Below are 27,926 nucleotides of genomic sequence, written 5' to 3'. Positions count from 1 at the left end.
TGGGGAAAGGGGAGGAACGGTGAGACGTATGGAGAGGGTGACATGGAGACTTACATGACCATCTGTAAATTAGATGGAAAATGGGAAATTGCTGTATGTCTCAGGGAACTCAAACAGGGGCTCTGTATCAACCTAGAGGGGTGGGATGTGGAGGGAGATGGGAGGGAGGTTCAAAAGGGAGGGGACTTATGTGTACCTTGGGCTTCCCTTGCGGCTCTGCTAGTAAAGATTCCTCATGCAGGAGACCTGGGTTTGATCCTTGAGTTGGGAAGATAACCTGGAGAAGGGAAAGGCTACCCACTCCAGTTTTCTGGCCTGAAGAATTCCATGGACTGTATAGTCCATGGCGTCATAAAGAATCAGACACGACTGAGCAACTTTCAGCCAAGCACATGTATGCTGCTGCTGCTGCTAAGTCACTTCATTCGTGTCCAACTCTGTGCGATCATATAGACGGCAGCCCACCAGGCTCCGCCGTCCCTGGGATTCTCCAGGCAAGAACACTGGAGTGGGTTGCCATTTCCTTCTCCAATGTGTGAAATTGAAAAGGGAAAGTGAAGTCACTGAGTCATGTCCAACTCTCAGTGACCCCATGGACTGCAGCCCACCAGGCTCCTCCATCCATGGGATTTTCCAGGCAAGAGAAGCACTTGTATACGTATGGCTGATTCATGTTGGTGTTTGACAGAAAACACCACCATCCAATAAAGCACTCATCCTTCAGTTAAAAAATAGATAAAAATTTAAAAATGAAAAAAAGTCAGTCTCATTATAGCCATGGCATGAAATTAGTTGAAATACTAAATATTTCAACACTTAATATTCTATCTTCAACATAAGATATTAAAAACTGATTCCAGCAAAACTTCATTTTTAAAATTTCAACAGAAAGGAACAATCTTGAAATGTCTGATGATGTGATATTCTGCACCCTATGGCCTCCTATTTCTTGGTAGATTACCTTCCAGGATCCTTAATTCGGTGAGCATAAAGATGCAGGCCTTGCACCCTGAGTACTGTCAGCACCTCCGGATATTCTGAATGAAAGTCTTGACAGTGGACACGTAACATTGCCATGTCAGTGGGAATTTTAGGATGTCATACCTACCTAATAATCCCACCAGTTCTGTCTCCTTGCCATCTGCATCCACGTTGAGATCACGCACTATGAGATAGTGCTTGTCCCCACTAATGAGTTGAAATTCATTGCGACCCGCGTCTGTGAGAGAGAGAAAAGATACAAACAGCCCAACCTTAACTAGTTGTCAGTTAGATCATTGTGGCATACGGTGGGCATAAAGAACAGTCCATTGTGTATTGACCCACTCACTCCCTGCGTGCACAGAATGCTACCGTAAACGACAGCAAGGAAAGGAGGTACGAGTTTTCCTCACCCCCACCTTTTCCTACCATTAACCAGTCACTCCTTGCTGTCTTAGTAAGATGCTTGCCACATTAGAACATGTGTTCTAATGAACCCCACAGATTCTTTTTCTGCATTGTTTTTGACTTGCTGAGTCTTCCCTGCTGCCCGTGGGCTTTCTCCACGTGTGGTGACTGTGGAGTGCAGTCTGGTGTGGTGTGAGGTCTTCTTATTTCAGTGCCTTCCCTTGTTGCCGAGCACAGGCTCTGGGCTGCGGGGGCTTCAGTAGTTGCAGCTCGGGGGCTGTAGAGTGCAGGATCAGTAGTTGTGGTGCATGAGCTTAGATGCCCCACGGCGTGTGGGATTTTCTCAGACCTGGGATCAAACCCATGTCTCCTGCCCTGGCAGGCAGAATTCTTCTCCCGTGGACCACTGGGGAAGTTCCTGAGAGTGGTTTAAAACATCATGAACGTGTTATCAAATACAGATTCTAAAATTCTTGGATGTCTGTTACCCCAGCCACAAAACTGATATCTCTTGACCAACCTACCTTGTGTTCATCACCTTCTGTTCCTGAGTGCATCCGCCAGGCCCTGCAACCTTTTGAACACTTAGTATTATGTTTCCTGACCCCCTCAGTCTGGGGTATGACACAGCTCACTGCCTTGTCTGTTGGTGTGAAGACAGCTTACTTGCTAGGGCGTGTAGGCAGTGACCACCTAGAGGTGACCTCCTTCCGCACCTGGACCACTGCCCTTGCTCTCTGTCCTGCCCGTCCACTCTGCCCCATGTGTCTGGACAAGAAGCAGCTCTGACCTACTGTGTGTCACACTGCACTCTCTACGTCCCTTCTCATTCTCCTGGCCTCCATCTCACCTTCCTGCAACCACTCAGCAACATGGGATGTAAAAATGCCCATCTGTGTTCCTGAAACATGCAAACACCACTTGCTCAGTCTCTGAAACACTGAAAATTTTTAGTGTGCTTGGAAAAAAAAAAAAAAAAGAAGAAAAGCAGCTTCAGAGTCTCATAGCCCTGACAAGAATATGAAATTTTCCCAAGGCCACGCTGAGTCCACCAGCCTTGCTCACGTTGGGACAGCTTAGTTCATACTATGCATGTCCTCAGATTATCAGTGACCACCTGTGGTTCACCATGGCTTCACAAGGTGGGCATAGAAGCATCACTCAATTGACTGTGATGTTCATGAAGGGATGAAACAGTGAGAGTAACCTGTCTTCTGGGTATCAGCTCACCATCAAAGCCAATGCTGTACTGGGCCTGACGCCAGTACCCCTCACAGTCTCCAAAACAAAGCTGAAGGCTGCAATGGCTGGTCCCCAAGAGACCTTCCAAGATGCCTTGCACTTCTGTTTATCTCCCTTGTTTAGTCACTGCGGAAAATTCAAGCTAAAACAGATTGCAAAAATGGAGAATCAGAAAGACTGTGGAAGAATTCACAATTCAGCCAAGGGAAATCACAGAATGGGAATAGGAAAATGAAATCATAATTTAGAAAACATCCTGTGTTAGAAGTTATCAATGAAAAGTACGGGGAAAGATTTCAGGCATGAATTTTACTAATGTGTGATCATCGCATATGCGCTGTGCCACTACTTAGTTTGGGTAAGGGTTGTGATCACATATGAAGTGTTTAAATTTTAATACAGTATGTTCCTCTTAGGCCATGAAAAAATAATAATGTTATTTAGGTCCATTATAAAGAGCTCAGAGATACAAAGCTTAGCCAGAATCCCCATTGCTTTAAATAGAAGCTGCGTTTCTGGTTGAACTCACAACGATTTGCTTGAGTTCAAGTTCATCCATCTCAGCTTGGATGACCAAAGACATCTTAAGATTGTTTTTTAAAAGTGAATAGCACTGATGTGCAAACTCAAGATAGACCCCTGAGACCTCAGTTCATAAGCCTGTTGTAAATAATCTGTCAGAACCCTACAAAATACAAATTCTACACTCATGCTTGGTCTCATTGTTCTTGTTGATATTTAATTGCTATGTTATATCTGACTCTCCTCGACCCCATGAACTGTACAACACTTGGTTCCTCTGTCCTCCATGATCTTCTAGAGTTTGCTCCAATGATGCCATCCAACCATCTCATCCTCTGGCACCCCTTCCTGCTTTGACCTTTGATCTTCCCCAGCATCAGGGTCTTGTCCAGTGAGGCAAATCTTCGCATCAGGTGGCCAACGTACTGAGACTTCAGCATCAGTCCTCCCAGTGAATATTCTCGCTTGATCTCCTTTAGGATTGATTGGTTTCCTCTCCTTGGAGTCCTAGGGACTCTCAAGTGTCTTCTGCAGCATCACCATTTGAAAGGATCAACTCAATCTTCTTATGGTCCAACTCTCAGACACACAAAACTTCTGAGTAGAAGCACACTGTTGACTCTATGGACCTTTGTTGGCAAAGTGATGTCTCTGCATTTTAATATGCTGTCTTCGTTGTCATAGTTTTCTTTCTAAGGAGCAAGCATCTTTTAATTATGTGGCTGCAGTCACAGTCCCCAGAGATTTTGGAGCTGAAGAAGAGAAAATCTGTTGCTGCTTGCACTCTCTCCCCTTTCTATTTGCCATAAAGTGAGGGGACCAGATGCCATGATCTTCGCGTTTTTGGATGTTGAGTTTCAGACCAGCATTTCCAGTCTCCTCTTTCACCGTCATCAACAGACTCTTTCGTTCCTCTTCACTTTCTTCAATTAAAGTGGTACCATCTGCATATCTGAGGCTGTTGATATTCCAGCGTGCCATTTAGCATGATGTACTCTTGCCTGGAAAATCCCATGGATGGAGGAGCCTGGTGGGCTACAGTTCATGGAGTCTCAAAGAGTCAGACACGACTGAGCGATGTCACTCACTCATTCACTCTGCATGTAAGTTATATAAGCAGCATGACAGGACATACTAACTTATTGTACTCTTCTCCCAATTTTGAACCAGCTTCTTGTTCCACGTCTCACTAGTACTGATTGAACAGCATACAGGTTTCCCAGGAAACAGGTAATCTGGTATTCCCATATCTTGAGGAATTTTCCACAGTTTGTTGTGATCCATACAGTCAAAGGCTTTTGCACAGTCAACGAAGCAAAATAATTGTTTTTCCTTTTTTTTCTGGAATTACCTCTCTTTCTCAATGATCCACTGACTGTTGACAATTTGATCTGGTTCATCTGCCTTTTCTAAATCAAGCCTATATTTTTGGAAGTTCTCAGATCGCCTACTGCAGAATTCTAGCTTGAAGGACTTTGAGCAGTACCTTGCTCACATGTGAATTGAGCACAACAGTGAAGCAGTTTGAACGATCTTTGTCATTGCTCTTCTTTGGGATTGAAATGGAAACTGACCTTCTCCAGTTCTGTGGCCACTGCCAAGTCTTTGAAAGTTGCTGACTCATTGCCTGCAGCCCTTTAACAGCATCATCTTTTGAGATTTTAAAGAGCTCAGCTTGAATTCTGTCACCTCTACAAGCCTTGTTCATATAACGCTTCCTAAGGTGCACTTAACTTCACACCCTAGGATGTTGGGCTCTGGTCTCATTGACTAACATTCCATTGAAGGGAGTCCAGTCCCTGACCTCTGATTTTTAGTAGGAGTAGAATTCAGGTGTATGGGGTTATTGAAGAAAGTTGAGACCAAGATTTCTACCTGAACATACTCTTTCCAGTGCAACATTCATACTTACAGTCAATAGCATAATGGGTTTCTTCCTTTAGGCCTGAGACATATTTTTCTATGCATTGTCCATTCTTCCTAAAAAACAAAATATATTAAAGTTGGTTGTTTAAGAGAATAACAATTTGATGTATAATTAAGATTCTTTCTTTGTGACACCCAAGAAAATATGTCAGGTATCACCTCAGTCTGGTGAGCATTCTGACCTTCATAAGGGACAAGATATGTTCCTCGATCCAAAACTGTCAAGTGGCAAGGATGGTTTTTCTTCCCACTATATCTAACTAGTAGTTATGAAGATAACCTGTAGATTCAAAACAGGTTGTGTGTAAAGCCAATCAACAGGGAGAAATCTAGAATGTTAGGAAAAAAGAATGAACTGTTCCTTTATATATATAGTTTCTGAAAACAGAGAGGCATAGCCCTCATGACAAACATGGGAGGTTGTCGCAACCCTGGCAGTGATTGGTTTTTCAATGAAAGTGAAAGTGTTTGTCACTCAATTGTGTCTGACTCTCTGTGACCGCATAGACTGTAGCCTGCCCGGCTTCTCTGTCCATTGGATTCTCCAGGCAGGAATACTGGAGTGGGTCGCCATTTCCTCCTCCAGGGGATCTTCCCGACCCAGGGATGGAACTCCTGTCACGTGCCTTGGCAGGTGCCTGGGAAGGGACTTGGGAATATCACTAGGGGCTCTGGAGGGTTTGGGAAACTCAGTGGTGATGAACCTCCTGTGAGGAAGCCCCAGGGCAGAGCTCACTGTGTGCTCCCCTTGCTCTCACTTCTGTGCTCAGTGGGAACCATCTCTTGCAAATTCTGCAGGAAGGGTTCAAGCCCCTGGTGGGGACTGTGGGCTCCAGGACACGAGCTTCTTTCCTCTGCCGTGTCCCTCTTACCTTTACTGAGTTGATGCCAGTGGCGCTTCTGGGTTCCCCCACTAATCAGAGTTTTGGGGACATTCCCTGGAAATTGAAAGGGGAACTGATCCGGTCCCCCTATCAGAGACCCTGCTCAGCCTTACAGCACAGGGCGTAATGCTCTCAATATCACCCAGAGAGTTCCCTGCAGATGGGGAAGACACACCCTCCCTCAGGTCGGGGCTTTACAGGTGTTTTCCTTTTGGGTGCATATACTTACTTGATATAAAAGTGGAAGTGTACCGTGCCATTTTCTTCATCAAACTCAATGTAACGCATGAAAATGTGAAATGGTGCGCCCTCGGTGATCTTCTCTACGTTATCAGCTGCGATGTAATGGGTTAACCATCTTCCTGAGACCTAAAAGTAAAATTCCCTTCAGAATTTGTAGTCCATCTCTGTAAATTCTGCTCGACATCATCCCTCAGGAGTTTCCCTGCCCTTTCATTTGAGCAGAAGTTACCTATCTTCATGAACATAGCTCTAGGTATAGAATCTTGTGAAAACTCAAATCAAGTAAAGGAAATAATTGAGAAATTACTGAGATAGATTGAGCTGTCTTGTCTAACGCAAGAGCCCTAGTCTAACACCTGTGTGATTTTCCTTCTGTTTAACAAGAGCAGTGAACAAGCATGAGAGCCAGTGAATAGATGGCAGAGGTGATACAAACAGACGTCACAAACAGCAAGTATAGAGCCAATGAGTGGAGCAATTCTGAACTGCAGAGAGATGGCTAGACTTAGCGATCCACATGACTGGACCTCGAAAGGGACACTCACACGGATACACGGCCAAGACTTCCGCCCAAGCTTAGACCACGTTCAGATGCCCCTGGTACCTGAGAGGCGTCTATCTGAGCATCCCCTTGACTGGCAACAAGCAGACCAAGGATAAGACTGCACAGCAGAGCCTTCATCTTGTTGACTCTTGAGGTCCTTCTGTAGAAGCTGAGGGTGTCCCAGTGGTTGGAGAGGATGCAAAATTGCTGCCACTTTTATAGCCTGCATCTGCTGGCGTGACATATCATGAGCCAATGGCTGTTCCCCATATGATCACAGGTACAACAGAAGGCACCTTCTGGATCCTGGTTGGCAGAGATATACTCTGCTGGCATTCTGTCATTTTAATAATGAGATTTGTTTTAAGAGAAGCGTACGTGGATGTGAGCATTTGACCTTTAAAGTAAGGGAGAAATTGCTGTACATCCAATTTTGCAAGGGGAAACTATTTTCCTGTTTATCATGAGATCCAAAATGAGATGAGCTGTCCAAGGTACATATCCCTCACTTCTGCATCGTTTCCTTAACGTGGAGGAGACAGTGTAACATTTATTTTCTAAAAGTAAAGATTAACTGTGTGGTTTGGCCAAGAGAACAGTACTTCTTAAGAGACCCTTGGAAAGACTCCTATTATTCTGAGGTGAGGAGCAGGTCACCTAGCGTTTATCACCTCCTCCTGCCCCAATGTGGTCTTTTACCTCTTTAGTACTAAGAGGACAATCCGTTCAAATGCCCCATAGCCTCATCTGAAGAAGGCACATCAGTAGTTTATTTTCAGTGATTTCTTTCCAGACACTCTTTTACCCATTTTCTTTGTAATATGACATTGACTCACTAACTCAGTTGTTGCTCCCAGCAGGCAAAAGAGTTGGACATCAGTCCTTGCAATTTTTAGAATTTTGAATGGAAAAAATACATTTCCTAACTCAAGGTCACTGAAACAGTGAAAGAGTCTATCTTTTTTGGCATTTTTTTTAAATCAAATTTTACTTAGGTTCATCTTCTTTCATTGTAAGTTGTCAAATAAATACAGTAAAAGATTTATTTTGTTCTCAATATATAAATTAAGAAATGAGATTCATTTTTCCTGAGTCAACTAGGTGAGAACTGACCCAGTACTGGCTGTTTCTGGGACAGATCAGACCTCAGAATCCTTCATTTGGTTTGAAGTCAGACCTTTGAGGAGAGCTTGTCATGTCAAGGTCATCCTCAGCCCACATCCTCAGAGGATCACTTTCGTTCATGTTCACGTGGACTGACAATACATCTATGTTTTTTCCTTTTATTCTCTTTCTTTCAGTTGCAATATTATGTTATCTCTTTTTTCATACATTCCTCTGTATATTATCCTGTCGTATTTTCAGCTGTGAAGTCTGTGTGATAGAAAGTTTTCATGTCTCAGAATATCCTGAAACCATTTTCTGTCTTTGATCAAGATACTAATTTTCCATTTTGGGCTATTTGTTTTTGTTTTTTGGTTTGTTCATTTCTTTATCTTAGCTACACCATGCAGCATGAAGGTTCTTTGTTCTCCAATGGGGATGAAACCTCTTTGGACCCTGTACTCTGTGCAAGGGAAGGGCGGAATCCTAACCACTGGTCCACCAGAGAAGTCCCTGATTCAGATAAATGTGAGTGGTCATGTGATCCCAGCTAACACCCCTTAACATCCCATCATCACCCTTCCATCTCTACTTTTGTACCCCCAGCATTCCTAGGTTTTCGTTTTGGACTCTTACCAACATGTGTCCCCTTGGAATGTATCCTAGGACCATCCCATCTTAGGAAGATCTTTCCAGCTGCCAATCACGGGGAGGTTAGATGCTAGTTCTTCTAAGAGATTATTGCAAAATTGTAATAACCATATTGGTTTCCACTGGTCTTAGCACTCTTCTTCCCTCACTGTGTTCCCAAGTCTGTTCTCTATATCTGCATCTGTGTTCCCTCCCTGCAAATAATAGGTAGCTGGTAAGAAGTTGCTGAAACACAGGGAGTCCAGGGAGGCGCTCTGTGATGATCTGAAGGGGTGAGATGGGGTGAGGGGAGGGGGCTCAAAAAGAGAGGTGATTAATGAATAATTATGACTGATTTACATTTTGTATGGCAGAACCAAGAGATTATTGTAAAGCATTCTCCATCAATTAAAAGATAGAATAGAAAGAAAAAAAGTTCTCATCCTTAAGGAAATTGATGCCATAAAATAAAAGGAAATAAAATCTTATTGCTTTGTACTGAAAGGACACATATGGCTTTTAATGCCAATTCTCATGAATATTGGTCAAGATATAGGTAATAGAGTAACAAATAAAAACAGAAGCATCTTACAAAAATATTTCTGTTGTAACTCCCTCCAAATAACACTAAGCCCTGCTTGATATATCTTCTTGTGGTCTACGTCTCAAGTTTATTCAGATTTTTATAACAAGGAAGTTGCTCTGATCCAGTTTATTAATTTGGTTTTATTTGTCTGTTTTCTCTGTAACCACTGTTTTTACAACTTAGATTGCACAACTCCTAACTAAACTTTGCAAGGAAGCTATTGATCTTGGCCACTCAAAATTTCAGTTTCCCTCAATGATTCATGACCAAGGTTGAAATGCAGTTAGAGTCTAAAGTTGAAACAGTAAAATACAAGCCCACTATTTTTAAAAACGTAATTGTTTATGTAGCTTTTATTACCGAAAAATGTATTATTACATTTATTTATTTGTGCATTTATTTATTTGTCTGTGCGGGGTCTTAGTTGCAGCACACAAAATCTTTGTTTCATTATAGCTGGGATCTTTAGTTATGGCACATGGGCTCTCTAGCTGTGTTACTGACAGAGCTAGGAGAAAGGAGGTAGGGAGGCAAGGAATATGATCTTGGACAGTCGGCTGAGAAGATGGTAGACTAATGTCTCAAAGTAACCACCTAGTCAGGGTCTGGATGATAGGTTCTTTTATAGAGCCAGAGGGAGAGAAGTTATGAGAAACTAAAGTCAAAAGACACAATAGAGAGCTAGAGACACTGAGGGAGCAAAGTGAAAAAGGTCTTCAGTCCTGCAGAACATCTCAGGATGGGCCAGCCTTTGGAATGTTGTCTGCTAATTTCTTCTTTTCATAGCTGGGCAGGGTCGGTTTATCTCCCTGTGAGCTGAGAAAAGGCACTTTAACCATCAGGCAGAAGGGTAGGGTCTTCTGAGGCAGGCCATTATGTTCAATTATAATAACAACGACAACAAAAGGCAAGTCAAAGAAACAGTTCCAACATGGAGTCAGCTTTGGTTCAAGTCCCCATTGTCAAAGTCCATTCCACAGTCTTGTGGAAAAAAGAGGGCTGTGAGCATTCTGCTTCATCAGAAGGATCGTTCTGGGAGTGTTCACCATCGGTGTCAATGTTTCATATGTTGAGATTTTGCTTCTTATTTCCCTCTTTGGAAAGTGTCTTCTGTACACCTGTAAACTTCAAAATACTGAACTTGAAATCCAAGAGACAATAACTCAAGTTAAGGAATTGAGCACTTTTCTCTGTATGGGAAGACACAAGAGTCAGGGCTCATTAAAATTACTTCCTTAGTATGCACTTGAGCTCTCTGTGGTCCTGTAATTGTGAATTCTCAGCATTTCTTCAGGGTTCACCGTAGGGAGTGGCTGTAGTCTGGTGGCTCCTAGATAGCAGGTATTCTCCTTCTAGTCTGACCAGCTCTTGTTCGAGGGCTGCAATTGCTGGTTCCATTTCTCAGGTTTCTCCCTGTTGGCCATGAATATGACCAATATTTGGGAGGCATTTCATGATCAACTTTTGTCCCATGGCACTGGGAGGTTCCATCCAGTTTAGGCAAAAATACTCCAGATATTAAGTTTTGGCCCAGACCTCATCAGTAATTAAAAATTCTCTTTGGATTCTAGCTAAATAAAATCCAGGATTTTAGTAATTTTCCCTTTGTTCAGTACAAAGCAATTTTCCCTTGTTGCTTCTTCCTGTAGTTAGAATCACAATGTTACAAGCATTTTTATGTTATACATGTGATTTTTCTCAAGATGTTCAGCCATGGAAGTATTGTTGGAGGCCTGATTACACTTTGGGTACTGCAAGAGGCAACAGTCTTTTAAATTAGACCTGGTATAAGTAATGAAGCTAGCAACATTGACAATGACATAGTTCAGCAGAGAGATACAAAGCACAATTTGGAAACAAAGAACAAATGTAAACAATGATTAGTGTAACTGCTTGTAATCCAGTTGCAGTAGTCAAGTGACCTGGGTGGAGGGAATAACCAATTTAATGAGCCATCTGCAGTTTCTTTGTACTGGCCAGGCACATTCATGCATGGCTTAATGTTTGAGACAAGCTTAATGTTAATGGCAGGATCAGGCAGGTAGGGAGAAAAAGATAAATGTTTCAATTTAACTCACAGAAGGTATAGCTTTTCAAGTTACTATAAGTCATTATTAGTTTGAGGCGGTTTTTCTTAGACGTGGAAAACACAGATTTAAACCAGCAAATTTTTTGGATAGAACCCGTAAAAATTATAACCATGTTTGCTAGTTATTCAGTCCTGTGCAGCAACTTGCATTTAGCCAAAGGCATTTTTTTTTCTTTTTAAATCAATCTTCTTGAAGAAGAGGCATTTTTCCAAAGGTATCAGAGTGAAAGGGTAACTATCTTTAATGACAAAGGACTTACGAAGGCAAGTTTAAATCTGACTACATTGCAGTTGACAAAGAACCTGGGTACTGCAGTCACATACAACACTTTCAGATAATAGCTGGAAATACGACTAATATTCTACTCTTGCAGAAACCAGTACTCGAGAAACCAAGCACCACCCTCAGAGAGTTGGAGAATGCAAGTTTATTATGCCAGTAGGTCCAGATTTGTTTACACTCCAAGCTCTGAGCCCCAAACAAAGGGGTTACAGAGTTTTTATAGACTGTAGTGGGCAACACTATCTGTTAATAGGCTGGTTTAAACCAAGGAGTTTCGCACATATGGAAACAGCAGTCAAGATGGGGAGGGGGATGTCTGACCTGGACAGGCATAATTAAGCAGGTTTGCAGGGGCTGGGCAATTGCAACGAGCAATACAAGGGTGCATGAAACTCCAGTTCCTAGCATTGCAAGTCCCCGCTGTCTGAGACGATGTGACCTATGTGATCTAGACTTTGCAAGGGGCAAGCTGAGTTACAGAGGCAGAAGGGGAAGGAGGTCGTGTAAAATTTTAACTTTTTCTCTTCACTACCAGGACATATAATGTGTTTAGGAACTCCATATGATATCTAGAATATCTGTATCATTTCAAATAAAACTAAAGATTTGTTTCTCATCTGGCAACTCCTCCCATGTAATTCATCATACCATGTGAAGCTAATTAGCTTAACGTCTTTTTTTGGGTTGTTTTGGGACCCTTTCAAGCATTCAAAGTCAGCTAGACGTAACTTGGGTTTAGAAGTTTTGTTAAAAGAGCATTCAGAAAAAAAATGAAGTGTTTTAAAACACAATAGATTCCTAGGTCAATGTGAAAAATAGGTATTTACTTAGCCAAAACGACAATAAAAATTTTCAAAGGCAAATACAGATCAATTAAAAAGAGGGGGGAAAAAAAAAACCTTAAAATACCTTATCAAAGGGAAAATACATCTTTTGAAAGCTTGAGTTTTTTAAAAAGAGAGAAAAGTTAAATTTACATTTTGCCTTGGCTTAGTTAAAGGTTAATTTACTCAGTTAAAGTTAAAGTGGTTTTAAACTTAGTACTGACTGATCATGTACAAAACACTTTTGGGATCATTTTCTACAAACGTTTAATCACTTAACATATTTTATCACAGTTTTAACTGTAAGTTGTAGAATATTTGGAGAGATTCTAAAACACTTAATTATTTCTAAAAGTTCACTGAAAACTCATATCTCATTTGCTCTCTTTTGTCAGAGGTTTTTTTTTTCACACTGAGTTACTTTCCTTGCTAACAAATTTGTGACAGATATAATAAGATCTTATTTAGCTTATGTTAAACTTAGGCACAATGCAAGTATTATGCTTAATATTAGGCTTTATGTTGTGACCTAAGACATGTATATATCACTTAGATCAACAAATTTAAACATTAATACCAGATACTAGTTAAATGCCATTTCCCAGTTCACAGGAACCTAAAATTCATTTAGCTTAATTTCTCTTGTATTTAGAATTGTTGGGTTTGAAAGTTTATAAGCACTTATCCGTTTTTAAGACAATTACATAGAGTTCTTTTACAAATCAAACATGACATTGTTATCCAAAGACAAAGATCCATGCAAAGAGTGATCTGAATTCTCATTTCAAGATTTCAGTCCTTGTCAGGGTCCAGCCCCTGCAGGATCCAGGGGAACCTGAAAGAAAAACGGCATCTGCGATTGATTTAGAAAGAGATATGGAAAGAATGTTGAAGACAAGAAAATAGAGGAGAGAAAGAGGCTGATATGCCTTGGTTTACACAGAAAACCAATAAAACTCCGAGACAAGGAGTTTGTCCTGTTCATGGAGGCCACAGGTGCCCTCCCGGTCTCCTGAGGGAGTGAAGATGCAGAACGTCTTCCCATTAAGGTCTTAGAAACCCAGGTAGATAAGTGAACGCAGGGAGCCTCTATGCTCCAAGGGATCAGCCTAAATAAGAGAGGGAGAGGGAGAGAGAGAAAATGATTGACACAGGGAGACCAAGCTGATTCGGTGAGAGAGGCCTGCTACTTTATTTTCAAAAAGGACTTTTATACCTTTTTCACAAATGATGTTGTGTACATTATCTTCTGGCCTTGGAGGCCTGTGAACATTTTAAGACCCTCTTTTGATAAAGGCTGCTCAACCAGAAAACTTATTTTCCCTCAAAGTGTTGTTTTTTTTGTTGTTGTTTTTAATTTTTAATCTATGTCAGCCTCAGAAAGTATCAAAGTTACATTTCCATGAAGCAAAGGTGTAGCGAGTTACAACAAAGAAACAACCAATTAGCTCAAAGGTCTGATGTGGTTAGTTTCAAGGTTACATTTGTTTTTTTTTTTTATATTCTAACTATGTTAACAAATGTACTCCTAGGTGCACAGTGGATAAAGGATATGGGAACTTGGCAGCAAGCATTGGCTCAACAGTGAAATCTTACACCCGCACTATTCTAACAGCTTTTAACCCTTTGAAAGGCTCTATGTTTTAGGCTTCCCATGTTTCTCACAGTTGGGGGGGCTCTGTAAACAATCACATGTGTACTTATAAAAGTCCAGGTAAGGCAAGTTAGAGAGCCATCAGAGGGGTTTGAGCTGAAACACTCCTTTTATATGCAGGAGACTGTTAACTGGAGGTCTAAGTTAACCTTTTCCAGAGAAAGGTGGCCGGGGATAGCCCCCCAGTAATGGCAGAAGAATAGGTGGAAAGCATAATGCAGTAAGGCAGGCAGACTCTGGTTTTGGGGGTAGATGCTCGAGAAAGCCCAAGGCGGGTTTCCTCGAGGCCTGATCTCGCCTCTGTGTTTTGTCAGGCCCCTTTCCTCATGACCTTTGCCACGGGCGGGATTCCCCACGCTGGTTCCCGGCAAGTCCTAAGTCAGGTAAAGCAATGTGAAACCCATCAGTTATCAATACAGGTTGGATTAAAATTGGGTTTCTGACAGGTGGAACATGTCAAACTCACTTGATGAGAGGGCCAGATATTTAGAGAAAAAGAAGTTTCTATTTACCTTGGACAAGCCAACTTCCAAATTATGTTCAGTTCAGTTCAGTCTCTCAGTCGTGTCCGATTCTTTGTAACCCCATGAATTGCAGCACACCAGGCCTCCCTGTCCATCACCAACTCCCAGAGTTCACTCAGACTCACACCCATCGAGTCAGTGATGCCATCCAGCCATCTCATCCTCTGTCGTCCCCTTCTCCTCCTGACCCCGATCCCTCCCAGCATCAGAGTCTTTTCCAATGAGTCAACTCTTCGCATGAGGTGGCCAAAGTTACACTATCTAAAATTCGCATGTAAAAAAAGGCATCACAGATGAGTGTTGCTGAAAAGACCAATAGAACATTTTCATCTCAAAAATATAAGTGTGTTCTGCCTAGGATGACTTCTTTCCCCCCTTTCTTTAATGTTCACAAGCATCTTAAGATTAATGGGGAAGGTTTTTCGAGTGGTAAAGGATTTTTGGAGCCACTCTTGTGGTGCTCTAAAGACTGGTTGTTGGGCTTGTTTTGAATTTGGTAGCCAGCTCAGTGAAACCGAAGGACTTGAGATACCCATTTACTTGTGTTGGAAAGCTTTACTTTTCCTCACTTAGCTTAGGAGAGAAGACCTCTCCTAAGGCTCAGAGGGAAGGCTCAGAGGCAACACCTAACAACAGACTTGCTCCTGTAAATCACTCTGGAAAAAAGGGGAAAGAGGTGAAGGTAACAGGAAAGAGAGACTTAGAAAGAAAAAAAAAACTATTTATTCATGTTGATTCAAAAAAATAAAAAAGAGAGAGACCTAGAAGTCTGCCTCGTTCTGTGTGAGGGAAGTGGCCAGGGGGAAGTGGGCTCACTGTTTTCTTGAACTAACATGTATCTAATTTGACTTGACATTGTCTTGCTGGGGGCAACACTGGTAGTCTGGCCTGTTTCTTTATGCCTTGTCAGGTGGCAGGAACCTTCAAGTGGCAGATGGCCTAATAGCTTTTAAGTGCCTGACTCATGCCAGCAGAATATTAATTGACCTGGTTCTCTGCTCAGGGAGGAAGAGGAAATGAGAGCCCTCACTTGCTTGGGTGGCAGCTCCTACTGGGGCACAGTGGGCTATGTGGCTCAGAACACGAGAGAGTAACCCTGGCCAGATCTCCTCAGTTGCTTCCATAGTCAATAGCCTGTTCGCAGAGGTTTCAAGGAGAGAGAAATGCAAGAGTGTGGGTGGGGGTGGGGGGATAGAGGAGGTGCAGGGTGCAGTGGGGGTGTTAGAAGAAATACTTCTCATTTCAATGCGAGCAGTTATGACCAGATGCCTGCACATTATCAAAGTAGCCAGAATAAACCCAAGCCTAGACACCTAGAAAGTAACAGAAACATGACTGCCCAGCCCCTTAAGACCTTTGAACTTTGTCCAAAAGGTTGGAGTTTTCCTTTGAAGGGGGTGCTCTCCAAACTGGAGTTGAAGCTTCCCACTGTCAATGTTACCTGTGGCTCCTCTAGGGAAATTAGAATCGGACACCTCAATTCGTGGGAGTATGTGGGAGTCCCTGGGCCTCTTCATTTATTACCAGTGCGTTACTCTCCTTTGTAAAGTGCTTCAAACTGCCAAATTGTCTAATTGTGAGTCATTCAGGGGCCATTGTTCTTTTTGTCTTAACCTGTGTTACGTACGTCCCAAAGAACTTTCCTTTGCAATTAATTAAATATTCCCCATTTTTTATAAGTTTGATAACATCAAGATGCAAAAGAATGTAGGCAAATTCCAACAGAGAAGGCACAGGCAAATTCCAACACCATTGCACACGTAAGCGTGGGTGTTGTCAGTCAGTTGAGTCTGACTCTTTGTGACCCTGTGGACATCAAGCTCCCCTCTCTGTGGGATTCTCCAGGCAAGAATACAGTTGCCATTCGCTTCTACAGGAGATCTTCCCAAAACAGGAATCAAAGCTGGGTCGTCTGGTTTGCAGGCAGATTCTTTACTGTATAAGCCACCAAGGAGGGCCTTCTAATAAAGTGAAGTGCTTGTCACTCAGTCATGCCCAACTCTCTGTGACCCCATGGTTTGTAGCCCACCCGTCTCTCCTATACATTGGATTCTCCAGCCAAAAATACTGGAGTGGGTTGCCAAACCACTTCACAAATTATGTAAATAAATTTACTCTACAAAACATGAACTAATTCCAACGAGGCTACCCACCTCCACTGGAACTGTTTCCCTAGTGAACCAGTTCCAATTGAACCAGTTCTCAAACGAGGTAAATAAACTTTGCCCTAACAAAACAAATGAGGAGGGGGGCCCTCCACTCCTGGGTGACAGATTGGTCTCAGGGTGGCTGGCGGCGGCAGTGAGGCCAGGGAGCTCTCCACTCTGGGGTGTCCTACAGCTGTGGCTCCAGCCCTCCCCAGACACCCTTCCTAGTGACTCCAGCCCGCCGGGCAACATGTTGATTGACACTCAATGGCCAGTGACCATTTCCATGCTCAATGAAGACCAGCAGTGGGATATCCAGGGTACCTGGTATGTTGGCTGGCTATGTACAACGGCTGAAGAGCATGTCCCTTCTAGTCAGCACCTGATAAAACATGGTTAACCCGAGGGGGGAATGGCAAACCACTTTAGTATTTTTGCCTTGAGAACCCCATGAACAATATGAAAAGGCAAAAAGATATGACTCTGGAAGATGAGTTCCCCAGGTTAGTAGGTGTCCAATGTGCTACTAAAAAAGAGTGTGTGGAGAAACAGCTCCATAAGGAATCAAGAGGCTGGGCTAAAGCAGAAACATTGCTCAGTTCTGTGTGGGTCTGGTGCTGAAAGTAAAGTCCAGTTCTGTAAAGAACAATATTGCATTGGAACCTGAAGTGTTAAGTCCATGAATCGAGTTAAATTGGAAGTGGTTAAACAGGAGTTGCCAAGAGTGAACATCAACATTTTAGAAATCAGTGAATTTAAATGGACTGGAATGGGTGAATTTAATTCAGATGACCATTATATCCACTATATCCACTACTGTGGGCAAGAATCCCTTAGAAGAAGTGGAGTAACCCTCACAGTTCACAAGTCCAAAATGCAGTTCAGTTCAGTTCAGTTCAGTCGCTCAGTCGTGTCTGACTCTTTGTGACCCCATGAATCGCAGCACGCCATGCCTCCCTGTCTGTCACCAGCTCCCGGAGTTCAGCGTGTTTGATTTTGAGCCTAGAATCTGCATTTTTAACAAGCAAACCAGAATGTCATTGCTTCTGGTTCGAGACCACAATTTTCAGCAGGGAGGTCTCCTCAAAGCTTATCCTGTTTTAAGAGTTCCCTGTGGTACTTGCTGCCCATGTATATTTCTCTGTCCTTAAGTAGCAGCTTTGGTTTGACCAGACCTGGGGAGCCATTCTAAGATACCTGCTGGCAGGGTATCACTTCTCAACTGGATGCACTGTGCCTCCCAGGAGAGACACTTGTCAAATACGGTGATGTTTCTCATCGTCACCATGGGAGAGGTAGGTGGTGACACCTTCCAACTGATCATTGGAGATGAAGTAGGATTTCAAACAGCCTAAAGTGTGCAATAACAGCACCTCAAAGAGAACTGTGCAGTCATGTCCATCGTGGGGAGGTGAGAAATCCTGGATCACCTGAATTAACCTGCTGTTCTGACCCGGACTTCCCTGGTGGCTCAGATGGTAAAGCATCTGTCTACAGTGAGGGAGATCCGAGTTCTATCCCTGGGTCGGGAAGACACCCTGGAGAAGGAAATGGCAACCCACTCCAGTACTATTGCCCAGAAAATCCCGTGGATGGAGGAGCCTGATAGACTACAGTCGATGGGGTCGCAAAGAGTCGGACACGACTGAGCAACTTCACTCACTCACTCTGACCCGGAATGAAGCCTCAGTCGTTGTAGGAACCTGTAGATTTCTACAGGACATGGTCTCACCTCCAATGTCACAGGCCCACACTTCCTGACTCCTTCCCTCTTCATCATCTCTTGTTCTTTTTATGAAGGCTTAACCGTCTTCATTCCTTGATAAATGACTTGCACCATGTCATGTTCCTGGACTTTGGTGTTGCTGAGTCCCCAGTGCTAGAGTGGTGAGTGATTAAGCCACGGTGCTCCATGGGAATTTTGGATTTTGTCTGACAAACTTTATCAACCATGTGTATAACAGTGGCATTTATTGGTGATAACAAAGATCAAAGAACCTGTTAAGGACTAGAATCCAGAGCCATGCGCAAAGAACGTTAGTCACATGTATGGGAGTAGTGTGGTTTCAGAAGAAGGGGTCCTGATCAGCACTGTCCAGTGGACAAGGAAGAAAGCTCTAGAAGGTCAGGGGACACTGGCCCAGGTGTGTCTCGAAGTCACCCAACACCCTGACTCTGCGAGTGTTTGTCCTGAGAACTGTGACATCACGGATCAATGGCCATCAAGGTGCAGTATGAGAAACAGGACTGCAGAAAGATGGAAGGAAGACACGCACGGTGTTTGCAGTGAGTCTGTACCGAGAAGCAGATAACACAGACCAGGGGCTCCTCTAAATAGTTACCCAGGTTGTACAATTTAGATACATTTCAAGGGTGCCCCGTTAGTCTGCCCTGTTAGTCTGTTACGAAAGATTGGTCATTATTGCAACCAAATGTCAGGGAAACACTTTAAGGTGCACACAGCCCAAGTTAAGAATTGACAAACACACTCAGTGTGAGTAGAGGAGGTAACAACTATGCTTTATCTTGAGTTTTCCTGCTAGAAATCCTCACCCTTGAAGCTACTTTAGAGCCATTGTTTGTCCTTTGACAACCTCATGAAGCGCTCCAGGTGGAGAGGGAAAGAGCAATGTTAGAACAAAAGTAAGTGACATACTCCATGACCTTTCTAATACTCGTGGCAACTTTTGGGCTTCTAGGTATGTGTTCACAAGACTAAATTTCCCATAGCTCTCAGAGAGCACCGGTGAAAGGTCCTATTCTATCTTGCCACTGTGTACCTTTGGTGTACTCTGTGTACTCTGCGGCTGTTTCTCACGTGGAGTCTGTTTGCTTTCATTTCACACTGCCTGTTTGTTTTCACATAATGGATATTTAATTCTTTTCTGGGTATTCCAGTCAGTCAGCCTCTGGTCCTTTCTCCTGGATCAAAGTTTCCGTTCAGTTCAGTCGCTCAGTCGTGTCCGACTCTTTGTGACCCAATGAATCGCAGCACGCCAGGCCTCCCTGTCCATCACCAACTCCCGGAGTTTACCCAAATTCATGTCCATCGAGTCGGTGATGCCATTCAGTCATCTCACCCTCTGTCATCCCCTTCTCCTCCTGCAACCAATCCCTCCCAGCATCAGGGTCTTTTCCAATGAGTCAACTCTTCGCATGAGGTGGCCAAAGTATTGGAGTTTCAGCTTTAGCGTCAGTCCTTCCAATGAACACCCAGGACTGATCTCCTTTAGGATGGACTGGTTGGATCTCCTTGCAGTCCAAAGGACTCTCAAGAGTCTTCTCCAACACCACAGTTCAAAAGCATCAATTCTTCGACACTCAGCTTTCTTCACAGTCCAACTCTCACATCCATACATGACCACAGGAAAAACCATAGCCTTGACTAGATGGACCTTTGTTGGCAAAGTAATGTCTCTGCTTTTCAATATTCTATCTAGGTTGGTCATAACTTTCCTTCCAAGGAGTAAGCATCTTTTAATTTCATGGCTGTAATCACCATCTGCAGTGATTTTGGAGCCCCCAAAAATAAAGTCTGACACTGTTTCCACTGTTTCCCCATCTATTTCCCATGAAGTGATGGGCCCAGATGCCAGGATATTGGTTTTGCAAATGTTGAGGTTTAAGCCAACTTTTTCACTCTCCTCTTTTACTTTCATCAAGAGGCTTTTTAGTACCTCTTCACTTCCTGCCATAAGGGTGTTGTCATCTGCATATCGGCGGTTATTGATATTTCTCCCAGCAATCTTGATTCCAGCTTGTGCGTCTTCCAGCCCAGCATTTCTCATGATATACTCTGCATATATATCAAATAAGGAGGGTGTCAATATACAGCCTTGATGGTACTCCTTTTCTTATTTGGAACCAGCCTGTTGTTCCACGTCCAGTCTTAACTGTTGCTTCCTGACCTGCATATAGATTTCTTAAGAGGCAGGTCAGGTGGTCTGGTATTCCCATCTCTTTCAGAATTTTCCACAGTTGATTGTGATCCACACAGTCAAAGGCAGGTCAGGTGGTCTGGTATTCCCATCTCTTTCAGAATTTTCCACAGTTGATTGTGATCCACACAGTCAAAGGCTTCGACATAGTCAATAAAGCAGAAATATATGTTTTTCTGGAAATCTCTTGCTTTTCTATGATCCAGTGGATGTTGGCAATTTGATCTCTGGTTCCTCTGCCTTTTCTAAAACCAGCTTGAACATCTGGAATTTCACAGTTCACGTATTGCCATTCTCCTGGCTTGGAGAATTTTGACCCTTACTTTACTAGCATGTGAGATGAATGCAATTGTATGGTAGTTTGAGCATTCTTTGGCATTGCCTTTCTTTGGGATTGGAATGAAAACTGACCTTTTCCAGTGCTGTGGCCACTGCTGAGTTTCCCAAATTGGCTGGCATATTGAGTGCAGCACTTTCACAGCATCGTCTTTCAGGATTTGAAACTGCTCAACTGGAATTCCATCACCTCCACTAGCTTTGTTCGTAGTGATGCTTTCTAAGGCCCACTTGACTTCACATTCCAAGATGTCTGGCTCTTGGTGGGTGATCACAGCATCGTGATTATCTGGGTTATGAAGCTCTGTTTGTACAGTTCTTCTGTGTATTCTTGCCACCTCTTCTTCATATCTTCTTCTGTCAGGTCCATACCATTTCTTCCTTTATTGAGCCCATCTTTGCAGGAAATGTTCCCTTGGTATCACTAATTTTCTTGAAGAGATCTCTAGTCTTCCCCATTCTGTTGTTTTCCTCTATTTATTTGCAATGATTGCTGAGGAAGGCTTTCTTTTCTCTCCTTGATATTCTTTGGAACTCTGCATTCAGACACTTATATCTTTCTTTTTCTCCTTCACTTTTAGCTTCTCTTCTTTTCACAGCTCTTTGTAAGGCCTGCTCAGACAGCCATTTTGCTGTTTTGCATTTCTTTTCCATGGGGGTCAAAGACAAGGTTTACATTCTCCCACTTGTATAGCAGAGTGTATGCACTCGGAGTTCAGACTGGATGAGTGGATACACAGAGGCAACTGAACACAAGATGAGGAGGTGAATCAGGGATGAAAAGGGCAAAACCTGGCATAAAGAAGTCAAAAATAGTGAAATATCATATACATGTATGTGTATATATGGGTGTATATAAATGTATACATGATCAGCCTTGGAAATGTTACTGTCCACTACTCTTTGAAATATAAGAGGCTAGAAGACCATCTTTAGGCCTTGTGAACTGTGTGGTTCAGTTACAGCTGCCTCATTGTGCTCCCGAGTGTCGGCTGATGCCCTGTCTTTGATTCTTTCTCTACCAGGGAGGAGCCTGGTAGGCTACAGTCCATGGGGTCGCAAAGAGTTGGACATGACTGAACAACTTCACTTCACTTCACTTTACTTCCAGTCATGAAGAAATACCAGTCCTTCAGGTCAATCAGAAGTGTTGGTGCTATGAGAATACATAGATATATATACACATGTAGAGATATATGTGTGGTCCTGTGTGTATTTGTGATACCAGTATTATTAAGGAAAACACCAAATTATCACCACAAATTGAACAGATGAAAAGCATGAAGAATTTATATACAGATCTATTGTCCTGGAATTAATACTGCTGATGAAATGTACACATTACTTGAAAGATGAGGAACTAAAATTGACATGTGATGTAACAGAAAATGTCTATTGTCCTTTATTAAAGACATTGAATACAATATTTCATAAAGATTCAGGTCAAGAAGATTTAACTGAGGATTTTCCAAGAAATTAAAAAGAAAGTCACTAAAGTTAGAAAAAATACATGATCATAAGAGTTCATATTGAGGTATTTTCCATTCTAATTTGCTCCTAAATTCACTAGACAAAATTAGGTACTTCTGAAAGAATTGTTTAAACTCTGTATAAATACTCATACTTTTTCATCAATGCACAAACATTATAATATGTAAGAGAATAGCATTTGTGCTACACACACATGAAAAGTAAAATATAAAGGGAATCATATTTCTGTGTCTGCTTATTCCAAGGACTAGTATTTCTAAAGACTGTTGATTTAAAGATATCTAATTCATGAATTGTTTCTTATATTTTCCCTTATGAATTTATTGTAGCTACTAGACTGTGAAAATTAACTCTGTTTCAACAAGGCAATTAACAAATCAGTTAATGGTCTTTTGTTTATCAACTGTTTTACAATATTTTTTCAGGGAATGATTATCAAAGTGACTGAGCTTCTAGAGACTTTTCTGGTGGTGCAGTGGTTAAGACTTTACCTTCCAATGCACAAGATGGGGGTTTGATCCATTGTCAGGGAGCTACAATACCATATGCCAATTCCTATTTAATTGATAATAAGATTTACAAGACTTTTACAACTAACACCCCCCAAAAGATGTCTTTTTCATTATTGGGGACTGGAAGGCAAAAATAGCAAGTCAAGAAATACCTGGAGTAACAGGCAAATTTGGCCTTGGAGTATGGAATGAAGCAGGGTAAAGGCTAATGGAGTTTTGCCAAGAGAACATACTGGTCATAACAAACACCCTCTTCCAACAACACAAGAGAAGACTCTACACATGGACATCACCAGATGGTCAACACTGAAATCAGATTGATTATATTCTTTGCAGCCAAAGATGGAGAAGCTCTATACAGTCAGCAAAAACAAGACCAGGAGTGGACTGTGGCTCAGATCATGAACTTCTTATTGGCAAATTGAGACTTAAATTGAAGAAAGTGGAGGAAACCACTAGACCATTCAGGTATGATCTAAATCAAATCCCTTATGATTATACAGTGGAAGTGAGAAATAGATTTAAGGGCCTAGATCTGATAGACAGACTGCCTGATGAACTATGGACAGAGGTTCATGACATTGTACAAGAGACAGGGATCAAGACCATCCCCATGGAAAAGAAATGCAAAAAAAAAAAAAAACCCAAAATGGCTGTCTGAGGAGGCCTTACAAATAGCTGTGAAAAGAAGAGAAGCAAAAAGCAAAGGAGAAAACGAAAGATATAAGTGTCTGAATGCAGAGTTCCAAAGAATAGCAAAGAGAGATAAGAAAGTCTTCCTCAGCAATCAATGCAAAAAAATAGAGGAAAAGAATAGAATGGGGAAGACTAGAGATCTCTTCAAGAAAATTAGAGATACCTAGGGAACATTTCATGCAAAGATGGGCTCAATAAAGGACAAAAATGGTATGGAACTAATAGAAGCAAAATATATTAAGAAGAGTGGCAAGAATACACAGAAGAACTGTACAAAAAAGAGCTTCACAACTCAGATAATCACGATGGTGTGATCACTCACCTAGAGCCAAACATCTTGGAATGTGAAGTCAAGTGGGCCTTAGAAAGCATCACTACAAACAAAGCTAGTGGAGGTGATGGAATTCCAGTTGAGGTATTTCAAATCCTGAAAGATGATGCCGTGAAAGTGCTGCACTCAATATGCCAGCAAATTTGGGAAACTCAGCAGTGGCCACAGCACTGGAAAATGTCAGGTTTCATTCCAGTCCCAAAGAAAAGCAATGCCAAAGAATATTACATAATTGCATTTACCTCACACACTAGTATTTAAGGGTCAAAATTCTCCAAGCCAGGCTTCAGCAATAGGTGAACCATGAACTTCCAGATGTTCAAGCTGGTTTTAGAAAAGGCAGAGGAACCAGAGATCAAATTGCCAACATCCGCTGGATCATAGAAAAAGCAAGAGATTTCCAGAAAAACATCTATTTCTGCTTTATTGACTATGCTGAAGCCATTGACTGTGTGGATCACAATAAACTGTGGAAAATTCTGAAAGAGATGGGAATACCAGACCACCTGACCTGCCTCTTGAGAAACCTATATGCAGGTCAGGAAGCAACAGTTAGAACTGGACGTGGAACAACAGACTGGTTCCAAATAGGAAAAGGAGTACATCAAGGCTGTATATTGTCACCCTGGTTGTTTAACTTATATGCAGACTACATCATGAGAAACGCTGGGCTGGAAGACTCACAAGCTGAATCAAGATTGACTATTATGTAGAGTGAAGTAAGCCAGAAAAAAAAAAAAAAACACCAATACAGTATGCTAATGCATATATATCCAATATAGAAAGATGTTAACCATAACCCTGTATGCGAGACTGCAAAAGAGACACAGATGTATAGAACAGTCTTTTGGACTCTGTGGGAGAGGGAGAGGGTGGGATGATTTGGGAGAATGGCATTGAAACATGTATAATATCATATATGAAACAAATCACCAATGCATGATACAGGATGCTTGGGGCTGGTACACTGGGATGACCCAGAGGGATGGTATGGGGAGGGAGGTGGGAGGGGGGTTCAGGATGGGGAACATGTGTATACCTGTGATGGATTCATGTTGATGTATGGCAAAACCAATACAATATTGTAAAGTAATTAGCCTCCAATTAAAATGAATAAATGTGTAATTTTTAAAAATGGAAAAAAAAGATTACCAGGAGAAATATCAATAACCTCAGATAGTCAGATGACACCACCCTTATGGCAGAAAGTGAAGAGGAACTAAAAAGCCTCTTGATGAAAGTGAAAGAGGAGAGTGAAAAGGTTGGCTTAAAGCTCATCATTCAGAAAACGAAGATCATGGCATCCAGTCCCATCACTTCATGGGAAATAGATGGAGAAATAGTGGAAACAGTGTCAGACTTAATCTTTTGGGGCTCTCAAATCACTGCAGATGGTGATTGCAGCCATGAAATTAAAAGACGCTTATTCCTTGGAAGGAAAGTTATGACCAACCTAGATAGAATATTGAAAAAACAGAGACATTACTTTGTCAACAAAGGTCCATCTAGTCAAGGCTATGGTTTTTCCTGTGGTCATGTATGGATGTGAGAGTTGGACTGTGAAGAAAGCTGAGCACCGAAGAATTTATGCTTTTGCACTGTGGTGTTGGAGAAAACTGTTGACAGTCCCTTGGACTGCAAGGAGATCCAACGAGTCCATTCTAAAGGAGAACAGACCTGGTGGTCTTTGAAAGGAATGATGCTAAAGCTGAAGCTCCAGTACTCTGGCCACCTCATGCGAAGAGTTGACTCATTGGAAAAGACTCTGATGCTGGGAGGGATTGGGGGCAGGAGGAGAAGGGGACGACAGAGGATGAGATGGCTGGATGGCATCACGGACTCGATGGACATGAGTCCGAGTGAACTCCGGGAGTTGGTGATGGACAGGGAGGCCTGGCATGCTGAGATTCATGAGGTCGCAAAGAGTCAGACACGACTGAGCAATTGAACTGAACTGAACTGAAGCCATGACAACATTCACTACTGGTGCCTTTGACATTGGCCAGCTGTAGCTCATTTGGAGGCCATGACTGTGTGTAGGAACCAAAATATTTATTCTGTTACTCTACTTAGGTCTAGTTTTATTTTCCTAGGACTTGGTCCAGATTGCTAAATGTTTGCACAACCCTTGATTAAGTTCTCTCTCTTTTTTTAAAATTTATCTATTTTTGGCTGTGCTGAGTCCTCTTTGTTGCACATAGGGTTTCTCTAGTTGTGGTGAGTGGGGCCTACTCTCTAGTTGTGGTGTGAGGACTTCTCACTCCAGTGGCTTCTCTTCTTGTGGACCATGGGCTCTGCAGTGTGGGCTCAATTGTTGGTGGCATGTGGGATCTTCCTGGACCAGGAATTGAACCTCTGTCCCCTGTATTGGCAGAGGGATTCTTAACCACTGAGACTCCAGGGAAGCCCCATAAATCCTATATCTTGAGGGTGTCAGATCTTTTACTTTATGAACACTTGGAACACCATGGGGAGGTGGTAAGTGTACTCTGCCGGTGACAGCGGGAATGTCCAGTCCTTGGAAATCCTAGTGTCCAATGGTCTTTGAACCATAAGAGTCTAGAAGACCAAATTTAGGCCCTGTGAACTGTGTGGTTCAGTTACAGCTGCCTCATTGTGCTCTCGAGTGTCAGCTGCTGCCCCATCTTTGATTCCTTCTTTTCCAAGGAAGAAATACCAACCCCACAGGTCAATCAGAAGTGTTGGTGCTATCAGGATATGTATGCCCCCTCAGCCACAGCTCATGGCATCCCACACTTTCTCTCCATGAAGTTCAGTGAGTCCAACCCAAGTTCCTTTCCCTGTAATGAACAAGGTGCTTTCTAGGGACTTTTTCTTGCCTGGACTTTCCCTTCCTGTACAATAAGAAGATCCTGTCCCCTGTCTCCTGTCCAATGTTGGTTTAGTCATTTTTCTCCTCTCTCCTGGACACCTGAGGGCATCTCTATCTAATCCTCCTCAGAATTGCCTCTGATGAACAGCTGTCTTATTAAAGGCACAGTTTCCTGGATATTTAAAGTGCAAAATTGTGTGTTCAATCAAGTGAACACAGACTTCAAGTGACTTTTGCAGGTTTGCAGAGCAGTGATTAAATCAATATGTTTAAACCCTCAGAAATCAAACACCACCAAATAGGATGCCATTAGTGACCAGGAGGGATGAGATGGAAAAACGAGTATGCATGTGAAGGGAGACGGATCATGTTAATGAGGAACCAGGAAAGGTGTCTCAATCAGTGTTGTTAATCTTGATTCCATGGAGATGTGTCTGGTATCAGTGACTTTCTGTAGGTGAATAAAACAGAACCCAAGGTTTAGTACAGTTTAGTGTGTGACGGCTGGCAGGGGTGAGCCTCAGGCAGTAGGATGTTCAGGGTACAGGAGCTGGTAGCTGATCCAATGTCAGAAACCTGGTGGACCTCAACACTCCACATTTCTGTAATGTGTGGGAGGTCCATGTGGAACTTTCCCCAGGATGCATATATCAGGAAACCTTTCCCATTGGGGGTCGATTCTGGGAGCAATGGTTTCAGAATGCATGTTCATGGGAATTGTTCATCCAAAGATGGTTTAAGTCTCTGTTTTAAAGTTTCAAGTCTCTGAATCACACTCTTCTCCTAGTTCCAAATGTTTTGTCTTTGGGTCCTTCAAGAATTCATTGTTTAATTTTAACTTCATTTTGAAGTAGAGGTGATTAACAATGTTGCGTTAGTTTCAAGCGTACAGAAAAGTGATTTGATTATACATATAGATGTGAAGGTCTATTATTTTTTTCAGGTTCTTATCCCATTTAGATTTTTGCAGAGTATTGCATATGTAGCTCCCTGGGCTCTACAGGATGATCTTTTTGGTCTATCCATCCTGTGTATTATAGTTTCCATCTACTAATCTCAAAAGCCTAATACTTCTCTTCCCCAACTGCCTTCTCCTTTGCAACCACAAGTCTCTTCTCTAAGTCTGTGAATCTGTTTCTGTTTTGTGAATAAGTTCCTCCAGGTCTCATTTTAGATTCCGTATATAAGTGTTATGTAA

This window comes from Ovis aries, chromosome Y (genome assembly GCF_016772045.2).
Source record: "Ovis aries strain OAR_USU_Benz2616 breed Rambouillet chromosome Y, ARS-UI_Ramb_v3.0, whole genome shotgun sequence".
NCBI lineage: Eukaryota > Metazoa > Chordata > Mammalia > Artiodactyla > Bovidae > Ovis > Ovis aries.
The sequence above is the reverse complement of the archived record's forward strand: the minus strand, read 5'-3'. Positions refer to the sequence as shown.